An 11,611-nucleotide genomic window follows, 5' to 3' on the forward strand; every position below is an offset into this window, starting at 1 on the left:
AGTGAAAGAGAGAGGAGGTGAGAGAAGGTGAAAGGGAATGAAAGAGAGGAAAAAGAGAGAGAAGTAGAGAGAGAGAAAGAAAGAGAAATGAAAATGAAGATCGAAAACAAAACAAAATAAACAAAAAATGGTAAGTAGTTGAGAAGAAAATGAAGTTTATGAAGAATCTGTCAATTTTATGCTTTAGGTTTTTTGACAGGTGAATAGACAAGAGGCAAATTGAGAGAGAATCCTTATAGAAATGGTTATGAGGTATTTAGTGCTGGCACGATTATATTGTTAACAATTTGACAAAACCATTTTTTACATACCTTTTTATATATTGTGTTTTTGTTTTTTGTTTTTTTCAAAAAGAAAACCTCTTAAGAAAATTTAGTTTTGAATGCTGAAAAGAAATAGTAAATTCAAGTCCAAATTACTATTAACACAATGTTTTAAAATTTATTTTATGTTTTTGATACATTAATAAATTCATTAGCATTAATGCTTTGTTTTTTTGTTTTGTTTTCATTTCTTTTTGTTTTGTTCTGAACATGAAGAACACATAAAGCCATTCTCTTGAATGTGTATTAATTCTTTTGTGGGAATAATGGATATCCAAACATGCATGAAGCTACAGATGCTGGTTTCAAATTTTGGCACAAAGCCAGTAATTTCAAGGCGGGGTGGTTAAGTTGATTACATCACCCCTAATGCATAACTGGTACTTATTTTATCGACACTGAAAGGATGAAAGGTAAAGTTGACCTCAGTGGAATTTGAATTCAGAGTGTAAAGATGGATGAAACATCACTGAGCATTTTGCTTGGTATGCTAATAATTCTGCCAGCTCACCCCTCCCTAAATTCTATAAGTAATATTGTTTGAATATATTGGCTTGAAAATCTCTTTTGAATAGAAAAAGTCAAAGACTTCCCATGGGACTAGAAACCCACATCTCCTGTTCACATGACAGATGTTTTACCACTGGACCAAAGTAATCCTTCAGATTTCTCCAATTTAGAAACTTTATTCTCACCAATGAGAATCATATGTTGTTGACATAAGAATCTGATAAGCTTTGAGAGAATGAGAATTAATTCTTTTTGGGAATAGTGGATCTTGAAGCACACATAAAGCTATAAATAATCACATGTAAATATTGGGTTGATAAAACCTTTATGGATAGAAAAAGTTGAAAGCTGCCATTAAAAGTTAATGGTTGAATGCTTTCATGTCTACAAGAGATGTGGGTTCACATCCCATGAGCAGCCTTCGACTTCTATCCAAATGGGTTTTCAACCCAATGTTAATGTGTTATTATTTATAGCCTTATGTGTGCTTTGAGATTCACTGTTCCAAGAGAAAAAATAAACGTGAAAGAATTATTTTGTGTTCTCTTGAATTCTCATGACATCAATCTCTACTGATTTTTTTTTTCCAGGCTGAGATATATTTATAACATTTATTTATAGGAAACCTTTTAAAAACGATCTACGAGAGAAATAACTGAAAAAAAAAATGAAACATAAAAAATAAACAAGAAACACAAAAACCTCCTTTTATTGAACACATCCAACAAATAACGATGGTGTTGATGATGACAATGAGGAAATAATTACTTCAGTGATTAAGAAGTAAAAAGGAAATGTTCAGTTAGATGTATGAACATGGAAAATTTGGTAAATGTAATTCATCTCAAGAAATACAGACATTTATTGCCAATATTATTTCTTTCTCCTTCCACAACAAACACACACACACATACACACACACAAACCCAATTATAGTGATAGATGAATATTTTATATACAAGCAAGCAATTCCTTCCAGTTAATAATTCATTTATTGTAGGAATCTAACAACTGATTTACATTTTAGCCAAATCCTATTTGGTTTATTCTAAATTACTAAAAACCTGGATAGTTGTTTAGGTTTACAGTAATTCAATTTGGCAATGTTTAGTATTTTTTAACTAGTTTAGTGTATAAACATTTTAAATTGCAGTGATGTACTGCTTTTATGGTAACTACTGGCAATGGCAACGTAGTGTAGAGGACTATATATTAATTTGATATTAATATTTTACATTAACAAAATACAGCTAATACACCTGTAATTAATTAAATTAGACGGCAGGAACACGTTATTAATAAGCAAATCAGTCAATCCAATTTACTTCAGCCTCAGTATAGATGAATTTATAAGAAGTGTTTCTGAGGTTAGTTAAAGAGGGTACTCAGTTGCTTGAGATATTCCAACACAGGATTGAAACCAGTTCAGTTGATACCTCTTTTTATGTCTTACAGTGTTGGCTAAAATCTATTGTGCAGGATAGCATTGAAACAAAACACAGTCAAGATACTAGTAAATACTTTGATATATGTTTTGGAACAATGGATATTGAAGCAGATAAAGCTATCAATAGTAATATCTAAACATTGGGTTTAAAAGTTTTTAAATAGAAAAGGTTGTCAACAACAACAACACACACACACACGTAAACCACATCAGTGCTGGTGCCATGTAAAGAGTGCTGGTGCTGGTACCACATAAAAAGCACCTGATACACTCTATAAAGTGGTTGGCATTAGGAAGGGCGTCCAGCTCTAGAAACCATGCCAAAACAGACAATTAGAATCTGGCTCAGTTCTCCAGTTTTACCAACTTCTGTTGAATCGTCCAACCCAAACCAGCAAGAAAACAGATGTTAAATGTTGATGATGAGGATGATGATGATTATGATGATGATAATGATGATGATAGGTGGCACTGTTAAGTTAAACAATTATCTAAGTTATTTATATATATATATATATTCTTTTATTTTTTATTTGTTACAGTCGTTTGACTGTGGCCATGTTGGAGCATCACCTTTTATTCAAATAAATCGACCCCGGGACTTATTCTTTGTAAACCTGGTACTTATTCTATCGGTCTCTTTTGCCAAACTGCTAAATTATGCGGACGTAAACATACCAACATCAGTTGCCAAGCGATGGAGGGGGGGAATACAGACAGAGACACACACAAAATTATATACCTATATATGACAGGCTTCTCTCAGTTTCTGTCTATCAAATCCACTCACAAGGCTTTGGTTAGCCTGAGGCTATAGCAGAAGACACTTGCCCAAGGTGCCATGCAGTGGGACTGAACCCAGAACCATGTAGTTGAGAAGCAAGCTTCTTACCACACAGCCAAGCCTATGTATATATGTATGTATGTATGTATGTATGTATGTATGTATGTATGTATGTATATATTCTGCATGCATTTGTTTCTAACACAGAATATATATGTGTGTGTATCTGTACATATATGTGACCCCTCTGTCCGTCATTCGCCATGATAGATCACTAGCCACTAAACCATTTTTATTTTTTCTCCTTGTTTATTTCTGTGTTCCTTTCTGTTGAAGAGCATAGGCTCAAAACGTAAAAGACTTTCTCACTTCCTGAGCATTAAAGTAATACATCTGTTTGTTGTTTACACACCCGTGTTTGTCTTTTTTGTGAATTTCACCATATATATATATATATATATATATATATATATATATCAGATAAAACTTACTTGGAAATGGATATGTGGTGTTTGATCATATAATGATATAAATAATATATATATATGCATATATACATACATATATGGACATACCTACATATATATGTATATATATATACATGCATATATGGGTACAGGACATCAAAAAAACATGAACAAAATGAGAAATGAGAACGTAAAAAGCAAAAATAGAAAACAAACTGTTTTTTTGAACAACGAAAAAACAAATAGAGAAACGAGACAGGCAACATAAAAAACATTCCCTTCATCAGTTGTCCCCTGATTTATCTACTCCACTTACAAAAAGAATAAAGGCAATCCAATTAATTTTATCTGTTTACGAAAGGGCCATTATTGGTGGGCCATATGGTGTTTTATTTCTATCTTCTCCTATATACATGTACGCACACACACACACACTTTCTCTCACATGCACACATACACACTCGCACACAACACTCACATGCATGTGCACGCATGAGCACACACACATGTTAAGGGCATGATTATGTACTAATTTGATAATTTCCAATTCATATTTAAAACAGTCACATAGAGACAAATTGTTTAACCACAGAAATGAGGATCAGTGAAATAGAGTTTACTTGCCTGGTAACATAAAGAGGGAGATTAAACAAAAACACCTACCAACCCTGCCCTCATAATCCCTAAAGCAAAATGGATACAAACTACATGACAAATTATAACAATAAAAGACAATAATAATAAAAATAATAATAATAATAACAATAATAATAATAATAATAATAATCTTCTCTTCTATTGGCACAAGGCCTGTAATTTTTTTGGGGGGGAGGGCATGCTAGTCAATTATATCCCCCCCCCCAATGCTCAAATAGTATTTGTTTTATTGTCCCTGAAAGGAATGGAAGGTAATGTTGACCTTGGTGGAATTTGAACTCAGAAAGTAAAGCTAGAAGAAATGTTAAGCATTTCGCCCTGTGTGCTAACAACTCTGCCAGCTTGCCACTTTAAGAAACTGATAACAACAACAATAATAATCCTATCTACTGGAAGCACAAGGCCTCAAATTTTTGGGGAAGGGATTAAGTCGATTACATCGACCTCAGTATGTTACTGATACTAATATTTATCAGATGAGTAGTCATGATGGGTATACTGGGCTTCGTATATTTTACCCCAGTGTCACTTTGATGGTGTGCACTGCTCTCTCACTCAATAACAATAAAAATAATAATAATGATAATAATAATAATAATAATAATAATAATAATAATAATAATAATAACAATCCTTTCTACTAAAGGCTCAAGACCTGAAATTTAAGGGGCAGGACTAGTCAATTACAACGACCACAGTGACTGGTACTTTATTTATCAATCCTGAAAGGATGAAAGGCAAAGTCGACCTCGGCAGAACAATAATAATAATCATAATAGTAATAATAACAATAATAACAATAATAATAATAATCCTTTCTACTGTAGGCACAAGGCCTGACATTTTTTTTGGGGGGGATAATCGATTACATTGACCCCAGTGTTCAACTGGAATATATTTTATTGACCTTAAAAGGTTGGAAGGCAAAGTCAACCTTGATAGAATTTGAACTCGCAATGTGAGGACAGATGGAATGTTACTAAGCATTTTGTCTCACATACAAATGAATCAGCCAGTTCACCACTTTAAGAAAAAGATAATAATAATAATAATAATAATAATAATAATAATAATAATAATAATAATAATAAAGATAAAAAAGGGATGTCAGAAACACCTAGACAATATCCCTGGAGAACCATGTCTCAAGGAAATCCAAAAGATTGTGCTAACAAGTACTGCCCACATCCTTAGAAAAACCCTATCAATGTAAATGTCTGTGTTGTATTACATGGAGATATTTCTCTACTTCCCCTCCCCAAGCTTTCAGCTATATTTCAACAACTCTTAACCTTCACTTGCCCTAGGGCGCTGGGTGTGCCCCGGCAAGTGATTGCATCAAACATGCAGATTAAAAGTAAATGACAATAATAATAATAATAATAATAATAATAATATTAATGATAATGGTGTCAAATTTTGGCACATGGCCTGCAATTTCATGGGTAAGTTGATTACATCAATATTTTATCGACCCTGGAAAGATGAAAGGCAAAGTTGACCATGGCAACATTTGAACTCATAAGATGGTGACAGATGAAATGCAAACAACTCTGTCAGTTCACCACCATAAAATATATAATAGAGAAACAATTCTTAACCCTTTTTATACCAACCTGGCTAAAACTGCCTCTGATTCTGTAGTACAAATGTCTTGTTTTCATAAGTTTTGAATTAAAATCTCCGCCAAACCTTAGTCACAATTCATGTTCCTAACACTAGCTGAATGATAACTAAGTTATTTTACTAAATTCTTTGTTATATTTAAAGTATGTGAAAGAAACACAGAGCATCTCAAAATAAATCCAGTGACGAAAGGGTTAAAATATATAATAGAGAAACAATTCTTAACCCTTTTGATACCATCCTGGCTGAAGCTGTCTCTGGCTCTGTAGTACAAATTTTTTGTTTCCATAAGTTTTGAATTAAAATCTTCCACCAAGCCTTAGCCACAATTTATGTTCCTAACACTAATTATATTTAAAATTAATTGAAAGAAACACAGAGCATCTCAACAGAAATATGGTAATGAATGGGTTAAGATAACAATAATAATACTATTAATAATACAATGATAAAACTTTGCATCTGTAACTGGGTAGTATTTGTTAATGTTTTTAAAAACAATAAAAGCAAGTATTTGCTTTCTCTGAGTTCAATGAAAATAATTACACAGGCCAAGTACAAAACAACTAAGTATGAACTAATTGTTTAGAATTTTCAAAAGATAATCTTTCTTAATTAGTAGACAGATTTGACACCGCTTAACGAGATAGTAAACTAAGATCAATCAGTAATTTCACTGGAATACAGTTTAGTTGTAACATAAAAAAAAGCAGGTTAACATTTAAAAAGAAGAAACCAGTTGTAATTAGAAGATGAAATGAAATGGTTATTCGTTTGAAATATTTAAAATCGTGCAAAAATAATTCACACAGAGGTATTTTGAGAGAAAACCATTAAATAGTCTCTGACATAAATGAAGATGGACAGAATTCAAAGTTTAGCTATTGTATGGATATGTATTGTTAAGAGGCTTGTTTCTCAACTATGTGGCATCTTAGGCAAGTGTCCTTCTCTTGAACCTAGGGCTAACCAAAGCCCTGTGAGTGGATTTAGTGGATGGAAAATGAAAGAAGACCATTGCATCTATCGATCTATCTATCTATCTATCTATCTATCTATCTATCTATCTATCTATCTATCTATCTATCTATCTATCTATCTATCTATCTATCTATCTATCTATCTACTAACCGACATATCTATCTATCTATCTATTTCTTTCAAAATGTGACCTCGTGTGTACCGTTGGCGATTTTTTTCCTCTGTCTTCCCTTCTCTGGATCTTTCCTTCTCCTATGTTTCCGACGAAGAGCTCCGATCGAAATGTTAAACCCTCCTTCTTTCCTTCTTTCCTGAGCGTCCAATAATACTATATTTATTCCACGTCCTCGCGTTGTTGTGTTTTTTTGTACTTTCTTGTTTGGATTAACTTATCTATCTATCTATCTATCTATCTATCTATCTATCTATCTATCTATCTATCTATCTATCTAACTATTTATCTATCTATCTATCTGTCTATCTGTCTATCTATCTATCTATCTATCTATATCTATCTATCTATCTATCTAACTATAAGATTATCTCTTACTTGTTCCAGTCACATTAAACTGTGGCCATGCTGGGGCACTGCCTGAAGAATGTTAGTCAAGCAAATTGATCACAGTGCTTGTTTGTGTTTTAAAGCCTGGTACTTATTTCATCAATCTCTTCTGCTGAACTGCTTAGTTACAGGGACATAAACACACCAACATGGTTGCCAAGTGGTTGTGGTGGACAAACACAGACACAATGATACACACACACACACACACCACCACACATGATGGGTTTCTTTAAGATTCTGTCCATCAAATCCCTTCATATGGCATTGGAGCAGCTTGAGGCGATAGCAGAAGACACTTGCTCAAGGTGCCACACAGTTTGTGTACACCCTTGTCTTCATATCATATAGTAATTACAAATGAGAACCAGAATCATTCAAGTGATGGTGTTTATATCCAGCCTTCCTTGCCATGGTAAAATATTATCATGTTTGGAAATAAATAAGGGTTGGTGATAGGAATGGCATCCAGCTGTAGAAAATCTGTTTGAACAAATCCTGTCTGATACATGCAACCATGAAGCATGGAAAAGTGGACATATAAGTGACGGTGATGTTAATGATGATGATGATGATAATGTTTTCTGTTTCTTTCAGAGCATTGCTATTGAGAGAAATACATAGAGGAAGAAAAGAGCAGAAAATATCTGTTCCAAAAATCTCGGTAATTCTTGTACATTGGCATTATAATCCCAATACATTTTATTGATGTATAGATTGAAAATAATCAATATTATTTGTTATTACCTATTGTAAAATGTTTCAGCACAAAAAAATAAAATATATAAAAAGAAAAAAAAATTGCATTATGTGATCAACTTAGTCTTTTCTCTGCCACGTCAATTCGACATATAAATTGCATTCTACTTTTGTCATAGAAATTTTAAAAAATAAAATGTCTTGGTCTGCTTGTAAAGAGTCACTGCTGTGATGACTGTAAATTCATCCAATCACTCTCTCTCTCTCCCTCTTTCTCTCTGTCTCCTTCCTTGCTTTCTCTTTCTTTCATATGCTTTTTTAGATAAGACTTTTCAAATTTATATTTGGTTTAAATTTGAAGTTTTTAAGCTGTCTTAAAATTATGGAAAATTAAAATTAAAAAGAAAAAATATTAACATTGTAAAAATAAAAACAGATATGGTAATAATAATTATTTTATTGAACATAAACGAATCAAAGACAATCTATGTTCTATTTTTACCAATTGTGTTATTATTAGTACAACTCCATTGAACTTTCCCTCAAGATCTTGTTACAATTCTGAATTCAAAAATCAAAAATTTTTAAGAACATCCAATCAAAACACTTACGGCAGTTTGTCTTGGATTGCCTAAGAATAAATAATTTAATTTCAAAATAAAACCATATTATGAGATTAAATTGCATGTTTTGAACAGAAGGAATAAGAAAAAAACTATTCCAAAACATAACAAACTCACTTTGTAGCCAACTTCTAGATATATTTTGTATTGTATTCAGAACTTATGAAGAGGGGGAAAAAACATTGGATATATTTAACAGTTTGTTTTTAGTTTTTCTATTTTTCCATCAAAAATTGTATTTTCTTTAAGAGACTAATTCTAGTAGAATTGTATTATCTTTTAAAGGCAATAAAATATAATTAAAATATCAATAAATGTTATACTAAAATGCTATTTTTTCGATATTATATCGTATATCAACTAAAGATTTATGGAGTAAACTTCGAGACAATTTACAGTCTTTTGCAGTTGTAATAAAGAAAGGAATTGTCTTTTATTTCAAAGTTGAAATGTTGATGAATGAATGATACTGGCAGATAAAACACTTTCGCGATAAAAATCCCCCTAGATATCCATTAAAATGTATCTTTAGCAAATTACCAGCCAAAAGTTCATGTTATACAGTGCCTTCTAAACTTGAAGAAAATTCTGAAAATTTTGTATCCCAATTCTCTCAGAAGCCTTCAGAACCCTAAAGACTCCAAAACTTTTCTAATCTAGTCATAAGGCCCAAAATGTTTGGAGATGGGGGTGCCAGTTGAGTAGATCAACTGGTACTGAATTTATCGACCCTCAAAGGATGAGTTGACCTAGGTGGAATCTGAACTCAGAATGTAAAGACAGACGAAATACCGCTAAGCATTGTGCCCAGCATGCTAACGATTCTGTCAGCTCACCACCTTCTAAAGACTCCAAAACTGACCAGGATATGGTAACAGAAGGAAGAATGTAACTGATAGGTCATGCCTTGTCACTAGAATACAAGTATGCAAAGACAACCTTAGTATGGATACCAACAAAAGTAAGGAGATGACTAGAAAAATCGTGGGTCATATGACGCTATATTCTGTTGCAGTACTTGAAGGCAGTCACCAAATATTCTGAGAAAACATAGACGAACCTGTAGCACAACCAACAAAAAACACTGAATGCAAAATCTCTGCTTGATGCATAAACAAGTATAGAAATGGACTGACTGACTAATTCATCAAAACATTATTTATTAAGAAAATATACACCATAATGGAAAGTCTGCTCAAATATCTTAAATGATTCACTTATTTACAACGTTGAAGCAAAATCTGTGCTTAGAAATTAGTCTTATATTCACAAACAACATCTAAAACACTTCTCCACTATTGAACTGTCTCTTCTCATTACCATTTTAAAATGTCTTATAATGGCATCATTTTTTAAACAACTAATTCTATGCAAACTGTCTGATGCATTTACCATACTTCCACCCACCATTCTTTTGCTTTATGTATCGATTCCATACCAAACACTCTTTTTTCTTATATTTTCCACTTCGTTTTGCATTCTCCTCAAAACAAACTAAACTTCATTAACTTACTAAAAACATGAAATGTATTTGCTTCAGCCAACAGTTCCAACTTGCAGGTATGGCTGTGTAATTAAGAAATTTACTTGGCAACCACGAGGATTCAGTTTCTAAGACATATGCATGTCATATGTCTTGGGTAACTGTCCTTTCCTGTCATATGTCAGCCCAAGCTTTGGTAACTGAACTTAGTTTCACAGAAACTGTGCCACATGGAATGTATCTATTCTTCACTGATATATTTAATCCATCACCCAGGTACCTTTAGCAGAATCCAATCATTATTTACATTTGATGGGTATTTGTCCCCATCTTGTTTGTTGCTAATACAACACTTCGGCTGATATACCCTCCAGATATTTAGATAAGAATAACATATATATACGTTCTTGATAAACTCATATTTATCCTTGTCTTTGCCTATAATTTATGGGTATAGTTTGCTTGCATATGCATGCCCATGGTTAAACATAGGTAATATACCAGTAGCGTAATGGGTACTTCTATCCTTTAGATGGTTGTTTTAACCTCTAACTCAGCTAACCTTATATATATATATATATAACAAACAAACATACATACACATACATGACTGACTTCTTTCAGTTTCTGTCTACCAAACTCACTCATAAGGTTTTGGTCAGCCTGGAGCTATTATTGTAATTACAGACAAGAAATGATTTCATTTTCTCCTTTTCTTACATTGAAATTAAAGTAGCTGACATATGTAAAAGGTCACTGAATATCATTGTAATTACAAATAAAAGACTAAGAAATGGAAAACTGACTTTTAAAAATATTTTCTGCAGATGAGCAAGTTTAAGAAAAAGGATGAGTTCCTGAAAGATTACAGACAAGAAACAGAGTGTAGTTTAAAGTTGTTGTTGTGCACACGGTAGAAATACCAAATAATTTGAAATCAACAAACCTGGCATCTTAAAAAAGTTTCTTGAAGGCTGAATGATGTCCCCAAATCATTTTGATGAATTCAGTGGATTAGCCTCGAAGGCTGAAGGCACCTAAACTACACTTGGTTGTTTGCATGCATGCAGCATATGTATCAAGGGTAGTAAGTCCATAAGTACTCAAGGAACCAGGATAGCTGTGGATCAGAAAGAGAACAAAAAAGCAGACATTAATAAAAGTATCGATTTATAAATGATTATAGTAAAAGCATCAAACAAAATGTGTCAAACAAAATGCATCAAACAAAATACATTAAACAAATACTTTGAATTCTTTTGGGGACATGTATACATGTGCATCAGATGCAGAAAACTGGTTGTAGTGTCAGCAATGAAAATTTTGACACCATGTTACAAACAAATGTGAAGCTAACAGTCTTTGTGTGTTTCTGATTGGATAACTTATGTTTTCTACATTGCAATTGAATATACATTTACTTAAACATATGTTTATATATTTAAAAAT

General features: G+C 32.5%; 1 protein-coding gene across 13 annotated transcripts in view; it reads right to left on the reverse strand.

The window, feature by feature from the left end:
* LOC115218437 (protocadherin-11 X-linked) overlaps positions 1–11,611 on the reverse strand; it is a 457,497-nt gene that overhangs the window by 185,057 nt on the left and 260,829 nt on the right. For 12 of the 13 annotated variants that reach the window (XM_036508279.1, XM_036508273.1, XM_036508278.1 and 9 more), the window contains one exon: positions 11,109–11,282. The gene's annotated coding sequence lies outside the window, so the exon portion shown is untranslated. Of the gene's footprint in view, positions 1–311; positions 386–11,108; positions 11,283–11,611 lie in introns of all 13 variants that reach the window. The other variant, XM_036508271.1, reaches the window with a different exon arrangement.

Source organism: Octopus sinensis, linkage group LG13 (genome assembly GCF_006345805.1).
Source record: "Octopus sinensis linkage group LG13, ASM634580v1, whole genome shotgun sequence".
In the NCBI taxonomy this organism is placed as follows: domain Eukaryota; kingdom Metazoa; phylum Mollusca; class Cephalopoda; order Octopoda; family Octopodidae; genus Octopus; species Octopus sinensis.